The sequence below is a fragment of the Haemaphysalis longicornis genome, unplaced genomic scaffold, assembly GCF_048455015.1.
Source record: "Haemaphysalis longicornis isolate Haplotype H1 unplaced genomic scaffold, Haemaphysalis longicornis Haplotype H1 scaffold_8, whole genome shotgun sequence".
NCBI lineage: Eukaryota > Metazoa > Arthropoda > Arachnida > Ixodida > Ixodidae > Haemaphysalis > Haemaphysalis longicornis.
Genome location: NW_027526445.1, coordinates 119,909,750 through 119,928,534, shown reverse-complemented (window position 1 = coordinate 119,928,534; position 18,785 = coordinate 119,909,750).

The window sequence follows — 18,785 nt, the reverse complement described above, 5'->3', positions numbered from 1 at the left end:
CGTCTGGTGGAAGCTTGGCTTTTCTGCTAGGCGAAGGCCATGGGATGTCTCGCTTGACGCTGGTTGCAGGGAATTGATGGAGTACATTAGGTTGACCCCAGAAATGTTTTCTTTACTTCTTGCAGCACAGTCAGGGCCGTAGCCAGAATTTTTTTTCGGAGGGGGTTATGGGTTTTAGGAAGGGGGTAGTTTTGCCAAAAGCAACAATAAGTAATGCTTATGTGCTGCCTGGAAAAGATTTCGGGAGGGGTTCGAACCCCCAAACCCCCCGGCTACAGCCCTGAGCACAGTAATGCAGATTGTCACGTTTTAGTCCCCATTGCACAGGTTAAGTGTACCATGCACTCGAAGGCGTACTTGGAGGCATGTCGAACAGCAATGTCGCACATATCTGCACCAATGTTGCACTGAAAAGATGTGGAGAGCTGAAGAAAACCTGCAAAGGGCAAGCGCCTGTGACCGCCGTTCACTTTGAACAGCGTGCAACATCAGAGTTCATTTCCAAAGATTGTGCTCTCCTTAAAGGGACACTACAGGCTGAATGAAATTTTGTTTTAACTGAGAGATCATACGTTTTGTAGCACTCTCGGCTTTTGTTTGACAAGAAACGATGCATTATTTCCTGAGCAATCCGTAAAGAAAGCTGGCATTTTTCTCTCGTGCTTCCCCTTCATTTTTTCATGGCTTAGACATCGCGTCGCAAAGTAGGAGCGAGGCATAGGTGTGGTCTAGAGCTTAAACGGTTCTAGACTGGCAGCAGCATCTTCCACTGTGTCTCATCACCGCAGCCGGATGTTGCTTCGCGCAGCGCGTGTAGTGCGTGACTGGGAATATTTTAAACATGGCCCGAGCCGTTTCCGTATCTTCTTAGACAAAGAAACTATGCGAGAAAGACTATCACGCATTCCTAGCGATCTCGTTTCAAAACGTGCGTGCCCAGTGACATCGGGGTCCGTTAAGTGGAGAGATACCGTACAGTCGCCGGCAAAAGTTTGCGGGACGTGCAGCGCGCGGCCGAGCTGCACAAAATTGCATTGCTGCGCCCATCTGAAGCCGGTGGGCGCCAGGTCGAGGCTCAAGGAACTGGCGTGCTAGGCGCCCTTTGCGCATGCCTGTCTTTTATTAGCCACGGGGCATTTCTGATCCCTCGCGTGCCCGCGACATGCTTTTGATATTCACGGCACCCGCTGTGGCGCCGCGTGACCATCGTTGCCGTTCTGCTATCGCTGGTGCAACAAAACACGTCGCCCGGGGCCGCCGTTTGCGCGGTGTGCAACGTTGAGTAAATCTTATCTTCCGAGTGACGCATTGGTAGACGACTAAATTTATTTTACAGGAGTTATTTGGGCTACCTGTTGGAAACTGCGTCTGGTGACGGGGTGCATAGAAAAAAAGTCGCGTCGCCAGATTTAATATTGCGGCAAAGCAAACATCCTGGTCTAATGTAGGTATCGCGTAACAAAATCATGCTTAAAATGGCCACGGGGATGGCGTTAGCATTACGCCGAATCACATTTACTTGCCACAGTTAGTTTATAGGGAAACTAAACGATAGGGAATTCCCTCTACTGTCAATACATGACATTCAAAGGTGGAGGTATGGTTACAGAAAACGGCTGTAGCTCTCGTTTTGTGGAAACTACCCCAGACCTAATTCTATGATAATTAGCCGCGCAGACGACTACAACGTTTTGCGAGCCAGTTTCAGCCCCGTGTTTGTCCATTAGAATAAAACATTAGTCCATATTGCTTCCATTCACCTGAATGACTAGGAAGTAAGCGGAACCCTTACCCACAACCTGCGAGTGTTCCGTGACCTCGGATTCCGCCCCGCTCGGCTTGTCATCCTTCATCAAAGACTGCAAGGGCTGTCAATTTTTTCCCATTTCTTTTCACTTAAACTTAGGTGTGTGTTCCGCCTCTTACAATAGGAAAAACTTTGCCTACAAACTTTGGTATTTGCTCTGTACTCACCAGTTCCGAGTTAAGAAAGTGCTTCGCACTCGTCTGAGCCTGCAATCCGCCTCTTTCACAACCCCACTGCGCATGCGCAATCTCCTAGCGGCCAAGTCCCTAAGCAGTCCAGTAGGGGCAGCAGACGACATTCCCCACAGCTCCCGCACAAGCGGGAAGGGGTCGTGGTTGTATTTACATCATTTGATTTTTTGTGTGCGCTCGTTGTGCGCGGAACAATGCCCACAACTTGTGCTGCGTTCCGCTGTAACTCGGAGTGCCGAAAAGGGAACGGTGCCGGCTTCTATCGCTTCCCGTCGGCCGCACGCGATCGGCTACGGCGGCTTGCGTCGCTCGCGTCGGCTCGGGTGATGGGAACTGTAGGCTTAGCATCCTGGCGGATATTTGATCGCTGCTATCTGTGCAACTGCGAATGACAATCCGCAACACAACTTTTCACTACACTATCATACCCTTTCTCGCATGTGGAACTCTATTTAAGTTATAACTGCCGTTTGAGCGATCGATGACCAAGACATCTGCGTAGCCTGTTTCGATGCTTCCGCGCAGGTATCGCCATCTCTCGGCTGCTCGGCGCACCGCGCGCCGCGGCGACTGGTCAGCGTAGGCTTGCATCGCGGCAGATATATCTGATCGCCGCTTTTAAAATAAGCCCTGACAACAATCCCTAGCACAATTTTTCACCACACTAACACCTACTTTCTCGCTTGTGGAACTTTTTAGCGATCAGATTGATTCAGAAGAGCAGTGACAAGCGCGGTTGCTACCGTGGTCTGCGCCGGTTCGAGCCGCTGAGTGTGCCGAGCTGGCAGGCACGGCCGGCGTGTGCGCGGACTGTTTCCGAAGGCAGAAAACGCTTCACGATTGCTTGCTTTATCCATTTCTTGCGAACAAACGCGCAGAATCTACAAATTCAGCTCAGCGATCGTCGTAGTTGACCATGGTGCAAAAACTGTGGGCGGAGCGACGCCGACGACGCATCTCATGCGCGCATCGGGCCGTCTCAAATTCACGCGTACGACTAGTGGCGACAGTCGTAACGATCAGTCGCATGCGAATCGCGTGTACCAATCGTACATGTGTCCAGCGCTTAAAGGCATTTTGCGAACTGCCGGCCTTTGTAGAACTGGCGATCGCACTTCATGCCAGACGACTCCAAGTACTGCTCGAGCTGCCACTCGGACGGCACACGGATCTGTCCGAGATTTCTCTGCCAGCCCTCATTCAGTGATAAGAAGCCGCCTGGTATTATGTGATGACCAGGGGCTGTCGTCTTAAGGCGTTATAACACCAACACAGAAGAAAAACTTCGGCTGCTCCTCGCCGTAATGTGGGATTGCCGTGCATACAACGAGAACGCAGCCGGAGGAAACGCCGGCAAACCCTACGGCTTCAACTTCCGCTAGGCACGCTAGGTGGCAGCACACCGCAATGAAAGAGGCGGATTTATATCCCACTTGATCTCGCCACTTGCACTTGCGTCACTGTCTCTACTTAGATCTGCCCGTAAGACAGGCGATATGTCTTTGGTCCTCCGGAACGCGGGGCGGCATGGTCCGAGAGCACGCACCAACATCCACTGTGGCAGCTACAGGAATTAGCGGCGAACGGCAATCCTGGGTCAGCTGACAGTTTATCGGTGCTGAGGTTTAATATTACAATATAATTCGTGCTCAACCAGCAGTGGCTCGTGGAAGATAAGATATATTCAACGTTGCGCGCCGCGCAAACGGCGGCCGCGGGCGACGTGTTTTGTTGCACCAGTGATAGCAGAATGACGGCGATTGTCACGCGGCGCCACAGTGGCTGTCGCATGTCGCGGGCACGCGAGGGATCAAGGATGCCCCGTGTTTAATGAAGTACACAGGCATGCGCAAAGCGCGCTTAGCACGACAGTTCCTTGAGCCTCGACCTGGCGCCCGCTGGCTGCAGATGGTGCAGCAATGCAGTTTTGCGCCGCTCGGCCGCGCGCTGCACATGAGCTACTGCCGTTCTGCACTTGTTCCCGCTTAGTTTACCGGGCGAGCACAGCGCCAGCCGTGCAGACCCGTGCCACTCTGGGTCTGTGCCGCGGCGCCGACCGCCTTTAGCGCCCGTGAACGCACCTCTGCAAAAACGTGCGCTATTACGTTATTTGCATACGCATCTACTACATACTGCAACGAAGTCATCCAGAAATTTTGCATCGTAGGGGGAAGCCTCCACATGAAACTGAGCACTGATAGATTGCTGTCGCCTTGCTGTCGAGCCGTAGGTTGACCCTGCCAGGAAGATTGTGTTCAAGGCTTTGCATTCACCCGCGGATTCTTCTCTTTTTTTTTTAAATGCAGAGCATTTCAGTAACTCACGATGTCACCCGCGTTGACTTCCGTAGTCCGCACCGTCGTTGTCCCTACTATACATGGGCGTCCGGAAGGGGGGGCAACTACCCCCCCTTGGAAATTCAGATATTTTTATGCACTACAAAAAAGCTGCACAGCTTGGTTGGCCCATAATTAAAACTTTGCTCTGAAGGACGGAAAAGAGGAGAGAACGACACCGACGTTTTCTCCTTTGTCCCGTCCTTTAGCGCAAAGTTTTTTTTTTAATTATGCACGTGAACAGACTAGCGCAACAATCCACACTACTCAAATGATTATCACACTCAGGTCCCGCGTATCCGTATGGACGCCCTTCAGGACTGCGGTCAACATTGCACTTTAGACACTGACTAACATTGCGGGTCATATGACGGCAGTGAAACAGACTGCCTGTGCTGGCTATTGAAGATAGCGAACAATTCTGAAAGGTTTGACGTTTTTTTTGATGTTGTTGTTTTTCTAAACTCTAAATTTATGCAGTCTTACCGCAAGAACTTCAGTTTTCGGACAAAGTTGCAGCTATATCTAGCAAAAAGTCTTCACCGCTACACCTAGTAGGGACACCGCTACACCTAGTAGGGAAAGTGTAACATCCTCCCGTACCGTCCCATCACCTTGTACACCCTTTCCCTCGAAATTGCGAAATGTCGGCACCATCCAAGCCCTGAAACAAAACCTATAAATCAGCCCCTCAAAACGCTTGTACGCCTTTACTGCATTGAAAGCCAGGGAGGCGAGTAGTATCTTTATTGCGTGAGCCATTTCAACAGACTTCACACATATCATGTCGCAATTTGCGCATAAAAACCCGAGGCGTCTGCAGCTGCTATTCAAGGAAGATTGACGGAGTGCAGTTCTATGTGTGTGAATTTATTGTACTGTGTGCTGGTGATCAGTGGGCGTGAGTCGAGAACCCTCACGCAGCGAGACTGGCCACTCTTCTTTACAAAGTGACAGTAACTTTTCGCATTTTCTTTAAAGGAGCCATGAAGAGAAAATGCAAGTTGGTTTTATTTGAAAGATTTCGTGTTTTATAGTGCCCCCAGGGCTTGTCCGGATACAAACGGTGCTTTATTCACTGAGAAATTAAACAATTTGGGTTAAAATTTTGATTTTCCCGCTCAATCGTGCGTTTTCGTGGTCCCAAGTGACATCACTGAAACCGACCGCTCTGCAGCCTAGAGTACCTTCATTCACGCATCCACCGTACAGGGTAGAGACACGTATACGCTGGCGCCGCCATTTTCGGTTGCTCGCTCGCCGCCGAAGCAAGTCATTGTGTCAAAACCGCGCTAAAATTATCGCCGCAACGCGGTTTACTGAAGAAGTTTGAATCATATTGTCTGTTTCGCGTTGCTAGGTCTCGTGGGAAACGAAAAGAATAACGCGTTGAGCCCGTTGGCCCAATTGCGGCGGCACGGGACCGTTCAAAGGTTGTCTCCACCCTGTACAGCGGTGTTGGTTTGTTCCCGCGTTTCTTTACGTTCCGTAACCTAGATGGCGCCACCATACCGTGGCACGCGTTTGGTTTGTTTTTGCCCGCATTTAAACCTGGCTTGTTTTTGTTCTGGGAGAAAATATTCGTTCTCTGAAACAGTGCTCGCTCGACAAATGGGGTCACGTAAGACACCGTTGCTTGCGTCAATCGGCCAGTGTCGTCTGAGCACGGCGTCTGAGACAACCCCAAGCCCCGTAGTGCTGTGCAGCTAAATCAAGCATGCTGTGCGCAGTACGAACAGCAGAAGGCATCAGTACTTCTATGTTTACATGTGCTTTCGTAATTCCACTGTTTGTCCCATCATTCTTATTGCTTTGTAAAGAATGTGCCCTAAATTTAAGCGCAAATCGCTCGTTCGTCTCGTTTGTAAGTTCTACCTAATTTGCGTCTGCTTCTGCCAGCCTCCGCCAATCGCAGAGCTTAGCTCATGTGACATCATAGGTTCAGTTGCGGGAAATGAGCTGGTGGGTCGCATGACCATTCCCGTTTTTCCTAATTATGTAGCTTATTTGAGCGAAGTTTACGTTAAAAGTGGTGTCAGTATGATTCTAACGAGACAATCTTTTGAATGAACCAAACTTGTGTTTTCTCTTCATGGCTCCTTTAACTTTATTTCTTTGTTCGGTAATAAAATCCAATGTATATCCTCAAAGTCCGGTTCTAATTCGCTGTTTGTACTTTTTGTAACCACAAATAGCGCCTTTTTAGTGCTATCCAACCGTACCCCCCCCCCCCCTTATGGATACTCCCCCTAGCAAAAAGTTCTGCGGACGCCCTTGCTACTATATAAAAAGAATACTATCCGGCGTGCGGTTTCGATTCCTCGACCCTGCGGGCGAAACGCAATGTACATGGTGCTCTACCCACTGCGCCACAAAGCCGACACAGAATGGGACGCTACGAACGCGCCTTATATCGTTGACTCATTCAAATTACTGCTGACGAGCGCTCCCTCGTCAGCAGTTGCCACAAGTGCAACAACATTAACGTAACGCAAACTACTTAACATCGTGCGCCCCCGGAAATGCTCTGCATTTGATCGTGCCTTCTGCGACTTCTCTCGGTCGCGGGACCCGTGGCGCCATCTGGCGGAGGCGCGGCACAACTCGTAGCACTTTGAAAAGATGCGGCGCCAGCCAGCTGTGTGTGTGCGTGCCGCACTTGTACAAATGTGCGTTGTACAAGTGCACCACTTGTAGAAGTGTGCGTGCCGCACTTGTGCATTGGCTGTCCACAGAGCAAAGCATTCGTGCAAGTAAGTTGCAGTCAGTCAGTCAGTTAACAACTCCGCAAGCATTTTCTTCCTTGTTATTCTCGCTTCGCGCAACTTCCGTGCGATGGACATGCTGGCGATGGAGGTATAGGCCTTATGCAAAAGTGCTGCCCTCTGTCGCAGCCGAATCGAACCCTCGCTTCGACGCCATGTTTAAGGATAGCGCCGGTCGGGAATACGTGTGCTACAAGGTGCTGCGCGTGCGTGTTATCGCTTCTTGGTGACTCGCTGCACGTCTCGTGCTGTGTTGTCGCACGTAATGATTGATGAATGGTGTGTGGACTTGTCTGCGTTGCCCCGGTTCCCGTCCGGCTTCGCAGAGACATATTACGCGTCCAAAACGCAATCGCAACGGCACCAGGAGCGCAGTTACAAGTTCGCCACCGAATCGTACGTTTGCCTGCCGACGATGAAGACGAAACGGTGCGCCGGGTACAAGTACTCTTGGTTTGTTGTTATTTGTATGTGCTTTTGAGTTTGCGCAGAAGTTCTTTAATGGTGCCTAGAATGAATTACATTCTAAAGCTTACCGAGCCATCAATGGTGCCGCACGCAAATCGAAGTTTTGAAAAATCAGTCGCTCGGGCAGCCGCAACACGCGTGTTCCGTTTCACTTCTTGTGCGTTTCTTATTTTATGCAATAAATATTTGGCTCACGGCTTTTGTTTGTTCAAGTAGCGCTGGGGTATCGTGTTTTGCAACAAACAGTGCGGTAAATCGTCCTTATGAAAGCGAAAAAACATTGACGAATGCTCGCTCTTCCGCAATTCAACTTTGCGCTTGTTTTTGTAACAGCAATCCTGGGTCGCTCGCAAAAAAAAAAATCCCGTTTTTAAGAAATCAAATAGCACTGCAATGCTGCAGCCCGGTGCAGAGTAAATTTTCGATAGATGGAAGCGTTTTGAATGAAAAATAAATACTAAGGAATTCTTGCCACGATAATGAATGTGCAGATTACAAACGATCGAACACAGTTGGTGATTAATTTTGGTGATTGTAATCGCAAGTACTATACGATAGGTTCACCTAAGGAAGGTAGCAAAGAAATACTTGATAAAATGAGAGGGTACAACGGTGGTACACCCCAGAGAACAATGTCTACGAAACAGCTACCCCCTCCTCCCCTTCGTTCTACCTCCTCAATTATGCACTGAAAATGCTCAATAATCATTTATTGCGCTAATTGCAGAACTAAGGCATACAATAAATGTACCTAAACTGCGTCTTTTTTCATGTATCTTTTTTCATTAGAAGGGCATCTTTTTTTTGCGTTGCGTTTTTTTTTTTTTTTTTGCGTGTGCTTTTGGCCAGATGATCGTCATTCATGGCAAGAAAAATCGCGGATCAAGCGATGGTTCGTGTTCGGCACGGAGTTCGTTCACGCGACCACTCGAACTCATTTTGCCCTGCATTTGGTGTGAACGCAGAATGCTTACATCGCGTGCAAACTTCTCTTCGTTGTGAGAATGTAAAAAAACGGAATCTTTCAAACAGTACATAAAGTACGTCCGGACATGAACTGTAGCAGCGACGTTCGCCTTGAACTCGCAAAGCATGTAAACACAGCGGTTTCACCCTCTATGTTCAAGCCAGTTGACACTCCTGCCTTCCGAGGGATCAAATAATTTCAAACACCGGACCAGCAAGCACGAACGCTAATTTATCAGCATTACACGCACGAGCGCTGGCCGTTCCATTCAGCATTCGCTGTAATTCTTTTTATAGCTTCGATCGCGTTCGCGCCGATCACCGAAGTAGTAGTCCGCAATCGCCGCTGCGTTAGCGTGAGATATTTCTGGCATATTGAGACAAGCAGGCAGTTCTTTGGTAACCCCTTTCATATCACACGGACACAATTTGTTTTGTCATTGTTACATGAACGAATTTTACACGGATACGATTCGCCGCGCGCGCGACACGCACGCGCGGAACGCACACACGCGCGCGCGACACGCAATAAACATTAATACTTTGACTTCTAGCATTCTTACCTATGCCCCTTGAGCATCCTTGTTCCCACTTCGTGTGCAACATGGCACACAACAGTATGTGCGCATCCTGGACGACAGGAAACGATAGATCGCCGGGAACTCGCTACAGTTCGATGCTCCGCTTTCCAGTTGAGCCCTTGAACATGGCGGTCGCGCTTGCGGTGGCCGCGAGAGGGCAGCAGATTTTGCATAAGGCCTATACGAATCTCAGCGACAAATAAAATGACCTTAAAGATATTTCTTTTTCTTTGATGAATCTCAGATCTACGTACACACAGGCATTCTTCTGTGCGCCTCTGACACAGAGCTGCGACGTCTTCCCTTCGACTTCGGATGAACTCGCCCTCAGAAAGCGAACCTACGTCAACCGTCCGACAAAGTTCACTTTCCAAAAAGAAAGGAAAAGAAAAAAAAACATGTCCTCCGGCCTCATTCGTCCCCCCTACGCTGCAATAAGGCAGAATCAATAAACCCGAGCTGCGAGCTCCCCCGTTTCGTAAACATTTTTTTCTTGCTTTATAACTTCTTCTTTTTTTTTGTAGATACGAAGCCGTGGTTACTGCATCTTGAAAAGCTCACAGTAAGAGGGCGGATTAGATGCTGCTGTGATGTACGAGCAACTTGTAGGTGCGCATTAAATTTTTTTAAACCACTGGCGTGCTGGGCTACACCTGGAAGCCCATACAGTTTCTTGGTGGAGGGTGCAACATAGACTGAAAGCTACCCATTTTTTCCTATCCGTGAGGCTGGAAAGGCGGATATTATATGTCTTGCATTGCTCCTGCAGAACCGAAGGACGATACATGAAACGCAGATAACACATCGAGCTTGATACACCCTTGTAATGTTTTGCTGATGTTCGAAGTCATGGAGTCAAAATCAGCATTGGACCAAATACGAAGTCTCGAGGACTGGGAAGTCCTCGAGACTTCGTATTCGATCGTTTGTTCCATTTATTGACGTCAGCACTTCTGCTATATACAACAAATGTGAATTTCATGCTGTTACATGTATGGAGAATCACATTTGGATAAAAAAACAATATGTAATACCCATGTGGTCCAGTTAGAACTTGCGCAGTCACAATTCCAGGTGCAAGCACATAGATGGAATACCCTGCGCAGAAACATTGCGCAACATCTGACATAGTTGCAGACAAAACCTCGTCTTTTGTGAAGTTGAAAAATATAATTACGTTATTTTTTGAAGTATAACATGCAGATTTTGAGAAACTTGTGCCCGCAAGGCAGGCTGTAAAAACGTTTCTCTTCTGGGTGTCATGCCCATACGGCCTTTAATTGCCTTCCCATACAGGCGTTGCGCTGCTGAGCACGAGGTCACGGGTTCGATTCCCGGCCGCGGCGGCCGCTTTTCTGATGGAGGCGGAAAGCAAAAAACGCCCGTGTGTTCGAGATTTCGGCGCACGTTAAAGATCCCCAGGTGGTCAAAATTAATCCCGAGCCCTCCACTACGGCGCGCCTCATCGCCTGCGTTGCGTCGGCGCGTTAAACCCCACAATCAATCAATCAAGCCTTCCCATACACGAGTTCAACCGAATAAATCCTTCGCTCACTTTGTGAACACAACACTTTTGCGAACTGAGTTACTTCTCCACGTAGATATAAATTTACAACGCATACAAACCGTAAATCTCAGTTTGAACGTGCAGCAAAAGCAGTGGCGACAGGGGAGCGGACCGGTGCCTCCCATGGCGGCTTTCGCAACGGGCTGCTAGGGGGATTTCAGTAGCGCCCCAACAGGTAGCGCACAATGCGTGTAAGAACCTGGGGTTCTATTCCCGACACACTAAATTCACCGTGAACTGTGAATTCGCGGGAAGTCTTTTCTGATTGGCTTTCAATTTTGGTCACGTGCTTCGGGTTGACATAGCTGTTTGTGTGTGTTTTTGTCATTTTGACTTTTCATGACGTTTACTGCAGCACTTCTGAAGTTTGCGTTATTTCGCTCTACTGAAAGCGCACCATTCTTGGCCGACAATGAAAAACTAGACATGCAGCGGACATGGCACCGTAGGCCTGCGTTTGCTATTCAACAACAATACGGCTTGTAGGTCACGCCCTCTCTGCGATTGGTTGAGCTGGCGTGACGTAATATAACCAGTTGGTGGGAACGCTTACGTCACACATTGGCACTTTCAGCCTGCGTAAAAGTGACATGTTGTTACGTAACGGCTTGCAAATGGCTTCTGCTGTCGCCTTGAAATAGGGGAGAAAAAAATTCACCGACCTTTGCCACTGTAAAATCCCTGTGAATTCACAGCAGGCGCAGTTTTGCACAACGCGTGGTTTATAACCGTTTTCTAGCGGAAGAAATAATAGTTTCTAACTGCTTAAATTCCAAGTCAGCGATAATGGCGCATAAAAATAATGCTCCGTTTTGTTTTTATGTTTGGCAATAAAATAGCAATTGTTTGTTTGGTGAACAGTAACATAAGAGGGCAGCACAAACCTCTTCATTACAAAGAACCCAACGCATGGCATTTGTCTACACCTACCTAGTACACTGGTGGGTCACATGATGGAATTCCAGAGAGAAATAACAAACAAACTGACTTTTATTCACTACTGCGCTGATTGATTTCGAGCTTGACGAATGAGTGAATCGGCGTCATCGGCACGCTCCAATGTTATTGGGCGTAATGTGCCGCTGTCCTTACCTCGTCATACAACCAATGGTCACGGCAGTATTTTACTGTGATCACGCCATAAACTTGTAGCATAGCAGCAGACAATAGCGTGGCGGCAGTGCCTGTGGGAAGGTGATAACGCCATGAAGCTTGAATTCAAGCAGAAAGCTCGATCAACTATGTTACTAAAAGTGATTGCAAGAAATAAATACATACGGTAAAAAAGAGTGTGTGTTGTTCTTTAGCTCAGCACCCGCTTTTATTTACTAGCTTTTGGATCAACGTTACTTGATCACCTTGTGGTGTTGACGCCAATTTTAACCTGAAGAAATGTCTCCCTTGCCAACCTCACGTGTCGTTCTAATTTTTTATGATACAGTGATCTTTCGTTAAGACGAACTGGTTTGAGACGAATTCTCGCTTATACCGAACAACGTTGGAACGTTTGTTTGTGTTTCTATATATATCCAGTGCGAAAAAATCCGCTTAAGAACTGCCTTGCGCGTACTCTTCGGTTGAGACAAAAGTAAAAGGAAACCACTGCGCGAAGCGAATTCGCGCCACGGTGGAAGGAAGGCAGGGAGCGTCAAAAAAATTATGCTCCCCTCCGTATAACGACGACGATGGTTGAACGCGAAGCTTTGACGTGATGGATTCTTTGGTTGTAAGGCGCGTGGCTAGCATCCTAGATTCCTGCCGCCCCCGCACTAGCGCACTACTATGACCCCGCATCACCTCTGATAGCGCGTCCAATAGAGCCACCACCATGGCACCGCCCACAGGCCACCGACAACTGGCCTCTAGGGCGTATAAAAAGTATTCACCCAGGGCAGCAGACCAACCCACCCCTCGCTATCGACACACCAGATGGCCTCCAGGTCCATGTGGATGCAGGGGTGGACAATGGCATCATCCACACGAGCCTGGTTTGCCCTGCTATGACGTCTGTAAACCAGATATGCACTTATGTTACAGAGGCACCACTTCCGTAGCTTTCGGCAGAGCTGGTCGCCATCCGTGATGGCTTGTGTGCCATAGGTCCTCGTCATTGTGTTACCCCACCGTCTTGCCTGATCATCTACACCGATTGAACGCAAGCCACTCGCGAGATACGGCTTGTACACAGCACATTGGGTATTACATGCGATGTGCACCGGATACTGCAATCGTTCCCGTGCCCTGTTCGCATCCTCGGGACCCGCCGTAGCACGCCCACCCACGTCCAGGCCGACTTGGCTGCTCATCCTCCGCAGGTTATGCACCCGCTCCAGCTTCTGCAGCTGTCCCTGCACGACGCTCTTCTAATCAAGAAAGAGTCTCTTCGACGCTCCACGCGTGCCCTTCCTCCAGGTGATCGCCAGGTATAGCCGAAATTAATCCGGAGTCCTCCACTACGTTACGCCTCGTAACGGTCTTTCATTTCATTTATTTTCATTTATTTCATTTATTTCCACATTAAGGGCCCTGAGGGCATTACATAAGGGGGGGCGTGCAGAAAGGTATGACACAGCGCTAAAAAAATTACAAGGCAACAAAGAAAAAAAAAAGAACTAGTGACAAAGATACAACAATATTAGCAGCAAATACAAAATTACAGTATAAAAATACAGTTCAAAAGTACAAAAGATACAGCATTAACGAAAGGAAACACATAAGGCACATTTGATACGCAGGTATTATGAAACATGGTTGAGCAATTTTTCGCGGAAAAATTTGCGGTCTGCGCACGAGGCTATAGTATCGGGCAAATGGTTCCAGAGGGTTATTGCTTGAGGGAAGAATGAGTTGAGCATTGATGAATTACAGCTGGGTAGTCGTGCTATGGTGTTGCTGTGGCTGATACGGGACGAGGTTCGGTGTGGCGGTTTTAAGAGAGGGTGTCTGGATTTCGGGTGATAATAAAAGGCATGAAGAAGGCAGATGCGTGAAATGATCCGGCGTGACTCAAGTGAATGCAGGTTCAAAGATTGCTTTAGGGCGGTTACGCTTGTGTTAGTGGAGTACTGTGAGCAGATAAAGCGGGCGGCACGATTCTGTATGGCTTCTAATTTGTGGGTGAGGTATGCCTGTGAGGGATGCCAAATCGATTATGCATATTCCAGTTTTGGTCGTACGAACGTTAGGTAGGCTAGTTTAGGCTAGTTTTTAGGTAAGCTAGTCTTTGTCAAAATTTTGTGGGCCAAGCCGCAAACGCGCAGGCTGCAAAAAAATCAATGTACACGCTTACGTCCCGAGCGAAGCTGAAAATTTTTTTGTAGGAAAGCTAGGGAAAACACCTTTCTTACTGCCTCAAAATATTTTTGTCATCATTTAAAGGTAAAGCCGATTCTTTGATTTTTTTGTGGTTGAGAAGGCCTAGGATTGGTCCACAAAATTTGACGAAGGGTGTACGCGCAGCTTCGGCGCCTTATACCCCCCGAATTCAAAATCGGGAAATATTACATTCTTTTCACAAAAATAAAATTGATGTTGATTTCGGTCTAGTATGTCTTGGCCAATCCCCAAGAGTGGGCACGCGACATTGATACCTTGGCAACAACCAACCACTCAGCTCCACACTGAAAGAGGATGACGTGAAGTGACCATTCAGTAGTGTTCACTGTGTCCACTCTGCCTGCTAGAGCAACCTCATTCGTTCCTTCGTTCATTCCAGCAACCCAGCCGCCGCGCCCGATAACGTCCTGCAAACCGCCGTACGCCGACCACAAGGACCTGCTGCAGAATGAACTGGAACTTGAGCGACGAAGAAGGCGAGAGTAGAGCGTGCTGAGATGCGATAACGTGCAGTGCGCGCTGCGCGCCGTCACTGGCATCGCTGATCGAGCAGCCAGAGCGCAGTCTCTCTGCCGTTGGAATCACAAACCAACCTGGTGTGTTTCTGCGCTTATTGGGGACATTCAGGCTCGTTGTGAGAGCATTTAGGTACGATCAGTGCACGGTCCGGCAACCATGTCAAAACGTAGCAGCCACTCAACTTACGCTACGGTTAAATTTCTGAAGGAGCGAGTAGAGTCGCACCAGGTGATCTCGCTCCAACAGCTGACCGGCCATCTGTCCCTGCTTCCGCCGGAACTGAGGACAACGGACGTCTGCTCGGTCAAGTCCCTCATGGTTTTCCTGCAGAAATTTCCCGAGGTTTTCGACGAGGACAACTTGTACGTGGCGAAAGAAAACCGCCAAGGGACTTCGCCAGTCAGCGTCAGTGCAGAGAGCGTTTCTTCAGCGTTGGACGGCGCTGCGAGCGAAAAGGACGTCACCTGCCTAACTGACGTCACGGGAGTCGTATACCGTCTGTTCACCCTCTACGGCTTCATCTCCATCGAGTCGCCCATCAGGACGAGCGTGTACTTCGACGTGCAGTCCTTGGAGAACGCCCAGCAGACCAGCCTGCGGTCGTCCGGGCTCCAGGTAGGCGACAGCGTCGTCATCGATGCCAGAGCAGGACCCAAGGACTGCAAGGCCAAGTTCCGAGCAAACCGCGTCACTCGTGCCACCCCGACCAGGCTCACCTCGTCGCCTGTTGTCTCGCCTCAAGCGCAAACGATGGAGGAATGGGTGATTGCAACACTCTTTCACCTCGTCAACCAACACGGTGTGGTAGAATTTGCCAAGTCGAGCTACGGCTTCATAAAATTCGGCCCCAATGTGAGGGAGCGGGCCTTGTTTCATGCGAATAATGTGGACAAGTCGCTCAGAAGCTTCATCAAGAATCTTCCGGGCATGTTCAGAGTTTGCGATAAAGTTCGCTTCAATGCAAAGTTAAGCATGAAGCCGTCAGAGAAGGTCAAGTGGGAGGCTACAACAGTGTACCTCTGCCGAAACACCGATCGCAGTAGCCCCGTTGACTTAGGAGACTTCAATGTCAATGAAGTTTTCATGCCTGACGATGACTCTGACCCCGTGGACCTGCTTCGGGTGACACTCGGTGATCTCCTGAGGGCTACGCCGAGTGGGATGCCAGTCTGGCTAAGGTGGACTCTTCCGGCTCCCCCAGTTAGCGAAAGAGGAACGCGATGTCGTTGTTAGAGTGGGAACGCAGGCGCAAGTTGTCCGAGGAGCGGGGCCTCTTCTACTCCGTGACCGATTCTGCCGGTACTGTCAAGTTTGGACCCGACCGAGGTATAACTGCTCGCGCTGGCGTCGAGGTGACGTACCGCGACGAGGAGCCAATCGACAACCTTCTCTGGGAAGTGGCCGACGACCAGGAAGTTAGCTTCGATCGGACGACAACGCGTAGATTGCAACCCTGGTGTGAATCGGGCAGAGGCCGGCGCAGCCGCGTGTAGACGACAGCGAAGACGTATTTAACAGGATCACCAGCAGGGACGGTCAGAAACGAATTGTCAAATACCGAAAAGGAGCCATGCGGCGACTTTGGCGGAGACGTAACGCTCTGAAATGTGGGCCCGAGTTCCCAACTTTTCCAGCCAGCGGCAACGAGCACTCCAACCTTTTGTGGGGTCCCCTGTATCCCACAATGAACCATCAACGTCTGACAGGGTCACATCGGGTCCTCCTGCAGGTATAAACAACGTTTTCATTCGGCAGGCCAAAATGGTGGCAACGGAATTCATCGCTGAGGAGAAGAGGCTGCGACTCATCCCCCACGATGTTTCTGTGCAGACAAGTGACGAACGCCATTTCCCATTGCCGAACTCTGGGCCAGATGGACTTGTCCCTTCCTTAGCAAGCTCCAGCACACGGGCACTACACTCTCCACAGGAGAAATCAAATCAGGAGGGTTGTTTATCGAATGATGCGCCTTTTAAATGATTGCCATCGGACCTTCCCTAACGACTACTTAGCTGGCTGGATATTGCAATTTCGCTGTTCCTTTCTTCCCCCCAAGTTTGTTTTCCAGAAATTATATTTCGAAATTCTTATTTTGGAAATGGCTGCTTCAGAAATGCCTATTGTCTCACCGCGAAGTCCATCTGCTGTGCACATGTGTAGTTGAAATGGCGAGGGGGGGGGAGGGCATGCTGTGGTAGCTTTTAAATGCGAATGCATTTCTTAGTCGGGGGTTGTCGTGCTCCGTCGGCGTGCGCCTGCATTCCTCCAGCGCGAGCGCACGTGAGCGCGCGCCTCGTAGTTCTGCCTTCGTCGTCATCGTCGTCGTAAATGCGAATGCATTTCTTAGTCGGGGGTTGTCGTGCTCCGTCGGCGTGCGCCCGCAGGTGTTATCTCTCCGCGCTCCTCCTCGCCCCTAGCAACAGCTGTGGCGCGCCTAGCAACCGGAGCAGGTGGTAGCTCGGGCGGGAGTAGCGGAGGGCAAGGGGAGAGGAGGAGCGCGCTCGGGCGTGTGAGGGCGCTCGCATCGCGGAGCTCGGGCGGAGTAGCGGAGAGTGAGTGGAGAGGAGGAGCGCGCTCGGGCGTGTGAGGGCGCTCGCATCGCGGAGCTCGGCGGGAGAGAGAGCTCGCGCGCGGGGCGGGCGTGTTGCACGGGTCTCTCTCTCCTCTCCGCGTACCCTCTCTCCGCTCGCTGCGCTCGGAAAATGTATATAAATGCAGTGGAGCGCACGCCTCTCTCCGTTACTGCTTGCCGCAGCGCACTCATAGGTGCACCCAATGCATTCGCATTTCCGCACGATCCCCCTCGGGGAGGTGGGGGGAGTTTTTTTTTAAACAATCCAGCTTCCGAATTGAATTCAGAAGTGATCTTAGCTGAACTATTTTCACGGGTTAGTTTCTTTTCATGTAGTCATCAGTGCTCGCGTAAAGTGCTTCATAAAGCGAAACGAATCATACACCCCTCCAGTTAACAACGACGTTGGTTGAACGCGGAGCTTTCTCATGGTGGATTTCTTGGTTGGCCAATCCCATACTGCGAGTATGTGCTACTCTGGCGATACGCACCGCTTTTCTAGAATATCCACAGCAACTCTAGGGTGTGCAGCCCCCCACAAAAGAGCTTAGAGACTTACCACCGCGATTTTTCAGGACGAAAGAAACGGCTTATAAGCATCCCAGACAATCCTATCACGCATTCCCGACGTTTCCGAGAGGTCTTAAATCACGTCTTATGTCCAGCCGGTATTACTATTTCTAGACGATTTATTCACTCTCTCTAAAACATCTTCGGAAATCTGTTTAGAAGTGGGATTTTACACGAGCTGTACAAGTCTGTCAATGTGACTTTTCAATCCGCATTTTAGATGGTTAGAAGACGTTCTGATAATTACGGAAAGGGCTTTAGAAAGATGCTAAGAATCCCTTTCTTGGGATATTTAGAGCCGCTTTTTAGACGCATACAATACGGCTTTATGAACGCCCCCTCCCTTATTCCCTTTGGGAACGGAGCCAACTCCCCTGCAAGCCGTTTGCCCACCACGCCATCACGACATGACGGACGTTGGTCCTTGTACGCATTCGTCAATGTAAGAGCGTGCAGTCTGCAGTGTTGTTAAAGGAGTACTGACACGAAATTTCAAAGCTGGGATAACTATGTAAGAGTCTTCCTTTGTATATGGAGATATCTCCCACCAACTTTCAACAGTAGCTGTTCGGTATAACATATTTTAAATTAATTTGAATATTTGCGCGCACGAGAAAGTCCAGAACAGATACCCTTTTGCAATCGGCATCAGCATGATCCCATGCACTCCTCGTGGCCCCAAACTGCCGACGTGAGTTCTCCCGTGACGTGCCAACGCGCTGGCTGCGGTTTGCCCACGCTGTTCAGCGGTGTGTACACGTCATGGTTTTGGGACTGACGTCACGCTTCCCCGTACGTGAAGATGGGGAGACTACGGCCGGCCTGGGCGCACGAGCGCGCGCGCACGCGTTCACACCGGCAGTGGAACGGCGAGAACGGTGACGTCAAGACTTCATGGCGGCCGCCTCAGTGTTCGTTTTGTTGAAACCGAAACTGACACAAATAAATGAGGCTGCAATAATTTGCGCTGCTATCGTCCGTATAATGTGCCATTCTACGATGGGTGGGCTCGTATAAACAAAAAAAAAACTTAACACGAAAATTTTGTGCCAGTACTCCTGTGAATTCCTTCGACATGCCCATAGAGGGCTTCGACCGAACACACAT